This window comes from Apis dorsata, unplaced genomic scaffold (genome assembly GCF_000469605.1).
Source record: "Apis dorsata unplaced genomic scaffold, Apis dorsata 1.3 scaffold_85, whole genome shotgun sequence".
NCBI lineage: Eukaryota > Metazoa > Arthropoda > Insecta > Hymenoptera > Apidae > Apis > Apis dorsata.
This window is the reverse complement of record NW_006263383.1, coordinates 751,676-755,630: the sequence shown is the minus strand read 5'-3', so window position 1 is coordinate 755,630 and position 3,955 is coordinate 751,676. Positions and strand designations below refer to the sequence as shown.

The 3,955-nt window shown below is 41.5% G+C and overlaps 1 long non-coding RNA gene across 1 annotated transcript in view; it reads right to left on the bottom strand.

Annotated features, from left to right (window-relative positions):
• LOC102672002 overlaps window positions 1-3,955 on the bottom strand; it is a 68,153-nt gene that overhangs the window by 63,105 nt on the left and 1,093 nt on the right. The window lies entirely within an intron of this gene.

Genomic DNA, 3,955 nt, shown 5'->3' with positions numbered 1-3,955 from the left:
CACAACCACAACCACAGCCACCATTAGCACAGATCCGAAAAATTGCAGAAATTTCTGGTTTCGAGAGAAAGGAAAGAGAAGGAGGAGGAGGAAGAAGAAGAGGAGGAGGAGATGTTATCTCCTCTCACATGTCGTGCTGTTGCTCGATCGAAGTCGTGGAACAACACCAACACTGTATGTACTCGGTGACCGGCCCTTCCACTGCGCCCGAGGCGCATCCCGTGCACCCGATGCACCCCCTTTTACGCACTTATACCGTACTTGCTTCCAGGTATAACCATGCGCACTGCACGAAAAACGAAAGAGGCCGGCGGGATCGTGGAAGGAAGGAAGGAAGAAAGGAAGGAAGGAAGGACGGAAGGAAGGAAGGAAGGAAGGAAGGAAGGAAGGTGAGAGGGCTTATTCGTGTATCGAACATTCGCGTCACGTTCGTAGGAAGCCGGCGGTCACAAAAAGGTTACGAGCCAATGGCGGCCAATGGGCGTTCACGCGACGATTCTCTCCTCCAAATCCATCTATCCATCGAGGGATACATCTCTACGAATATTCTTTATTGTTCTTAAGATTCTTCAACGAAATGTTCAAATCTTCAAATTTCGACCTCTCGTCGAAAGATTAAAGGTGGATCGATTCGAGTTTGCGTGACTATTTTTAAATGTTGAATAAAACTTGATCTATGTTTACAGGTTTGGTTTACACGCTACGAGCAGAGATATAGGAGAGAATAATTCATATTCAATTCATCCTCATTCGAACTAGATTTCACTAGAGTTAAATAATAACTAATAATAATAATAATAATAAATAATAATAACTAGAGTTAAATAAAAATACGACAATATATATGTTTAACAATTTGATATTCGCGCTCGCCGATTACTCTTAATTAACTCTCGTATTTTGCTCGTTCGAATCGAAATAGAATCTAAGTAACGAGAGAGCGAGAGAGAGCGAGCGAGCGAGCGAACGAGAGAGAGAGAGAGAGAGGGAAGAATATGGCCGCGGACGAAAACGTCGTTGTCTCGTAAAACGTTTGATTTGCGTCGCGATATAAATTACGCGATAAGAGTGTAAAATCGCGATTGCCTCATACGCGTTATAAACCTGTTGTCATCCACGATCTTCCATGCAAATCGTCCCGTCTTATTGCCTCTGATATCCACGCGGCGAGGGAATAGAGGATACGCGATGCGAGCGTATCCTTGCGCTCACATTGTGCGCGAAACGCGACGATGCACGGCCACTTTACCGACGCAAAATGGCGACTTTACCACCGCGGCCGACGCTAAAAAAGAAAGAAAAAAAAAACTATTCCCCCTCCCCTCTTTTTTCCAATCCCAGATAAGAAACAACGTGCAACGCTTCTTCTTGAAACCTTCTCCTTCCACTCGCGCCAATTGGTTAGAAGTTTTGGTATCCTCATTTCTTCAAATTTTCCCTCGCGCGGAAAGGCGATAAGATTTTCGCTTCGAGATTTGTGCCGTTCGAGGCGGGTGAAAAGTGAAAGCAAGAATAATCTCATTGTCCCGCGGATACGGATTCCGTTTCTTCGAAAGGGATATATAAAAACCCAGGTCTAAATTGAAAACATAACCTACTTTCACTTCTGAGGAGGGAGGGAAGGAGCTTCGGCTGCGCACCACAGAAACAAGGAAGAGAGAGAGAGAGAATAAGGGGAGGGCAACCCTTGGAAGAAGGTCGAGGAGAAAGTTTGCATAGTCGTGGAAAACACGTTGACGACGCGTGGTAATGGAAAATAAGATTTTCCTGGAAATCTGCGCGCGTGATTTGCGACTCTCTTGCCGCGCGTCGGTTGGCTCTCTTTTACGGCTCTCGGCTAGATTCCAATATTTCCACGGCCTTGATTTACGTACGGATTCCTCCTCACTTTGGTGAAATTATATACCCGAAGAATATACGATTCGGAGGACAAGAATCGGGATAGAGAATAATTTATCGATCGAGTAATTAAAAGTTTTTCCACAATGGAAAAATTTACAAGGAATAACAGGTGGCGGAGGGAGGGAATAATTGTTGAACGGGGACAAAAGTGGGGAAGCAGGCATTCTGCAGCGTTTAATTTAAAGCTTTTAAAAACGTCGTTTAAACACGGGTGCAGGTTTACATCGACAAATGACGAGCCGTTTTTATCGTTCGACTTTATCTATATTCTTTTTCTTCTTCTTCTTTTCCATTTTTTTTTTTTTTATTATTCGAATTTATCCGGATTTAAACGAGTCGAATTTCCATGCAAATTGGACAAAGGAGATAAGGAACGGTAAATTACGGTGGTGAATTCGTAGTTAAACACTCGTGGGCGTTATTTATTATCCCTGGATCAACAAAATCCGCTTCGATTCAATGCGCTCCTTCGAAACAATCGTCGTGTTATTCCCTGTTAACAAGCTACCGTTTCGAAAATTTTATTTTGTTCTGCAAAAAGAAAAAAAAAGAGAAAATACGCGTTTATTTTTTAAAAATAACCCGTGGATTCTAATTTACTGGATTTTTTCTCGTTTCTTTTTTTTTTTTTTCACCTAAATATTCCTCCCAATAAGAATAGAACACGATAATATCGATGTTTGTTCGTAAATTTTGCTTAGAAATAATAAGGGATAGATGGATTTTTATTAAAAAATTATTCGTCAATTTATGTTCATTTATTGAAATATAAAATAATCGAATAATATTTATCTCTCATAAGAAAAATTATTGAAGATTATTGATCGATAAAACCAAATATAACTCGATAAAAATCTTACGATTAATATTTTTCGAATAAAAACTATATCGAAATAACGCCATTTATTTATTCCCCTGAAAGAAACACGACCTTCGTACCTTCCTTTCTTCCAACGAGATATAAAACAATTCGTACAATTATTAGTGGACACAGTAATAATAAAATCGAGGATATGCCAAGGCACGAATCCGACGTAGAACTGAAAATATCGGGTGGAAATGATGGGAGGGAGAGAGGGGGGACACGAAGACGTCGCGAAATATTTACGAGGCTCGCTACTTTGCATTGGCGAGGTCGATAACGCCGGTGATCCCGACCTGCGCGAGTATTTTCCTGCAACGGAGACGAAAATGCACGGGGGATAGTCACATGGCGCATGGTCGCGGTGCACGTACGAGCGGCGGCCGAATGGGCGTGGCCAGCCGCCGCTCCGCCAATCGATAACGATTACCTGCCCCCCACCACCTCGCCGATGCACCGTTCGACGAGGAATCCACTCTCCCCTCCCCTCTAACCTTCTTCCTCGTTCGGTCAACGATAGAAACGCGGCGAGAAAAAACTAATCGCTAATCGAGTATTTGTTGGCCGACGCTATTTGTTTATTTGTTTGTTTGTTTGTTCATTTGTTTGTTTCGCACGCATCGAACTAACTAAATTGTAAAAAATCGAAAAAGAATAGAGGGGAAATACATTCCCGTTGGAACGTACGTATGTACGATCGAATAGAAGAATTTCGAGTGGAAACTCGAGAAGTTTGTTCAGATAAATACTTAAGAGAGATTTTTAACAATAACGCAATTAATTTGCTTAAGTTTCGAGTCTAATTCTCTAAAACGCGTTTACCATCATAAATCCTATTTTTACGTATCGTTACGTGGTTAGAGAGTAAGTAATACAGTCGCACGCTTTCGTCATCGAATGGCGGTTTGGACTTTTGATGTCGCGTCGCTGTGAGCGTGAAGGTAATTAACCAACACATTCTCGCGACTTTCCACAAACAAGAGGCGAACAAAGAAGCTTACCGAGCATATTCTCGCGCAAAAATAAATAAAAAAAAAAACAATATATTTATATATATATTATCGAATCAAATTTCAAATAACTAGTACACTCGAGTGAAAACCAGAGATAAAATTGGATCGTACGAATCGCGATCTCTTTTATCGAGTCGAATCGATCGAATAAGCCGTTCCAAAAATTTTCTCTCCTCGA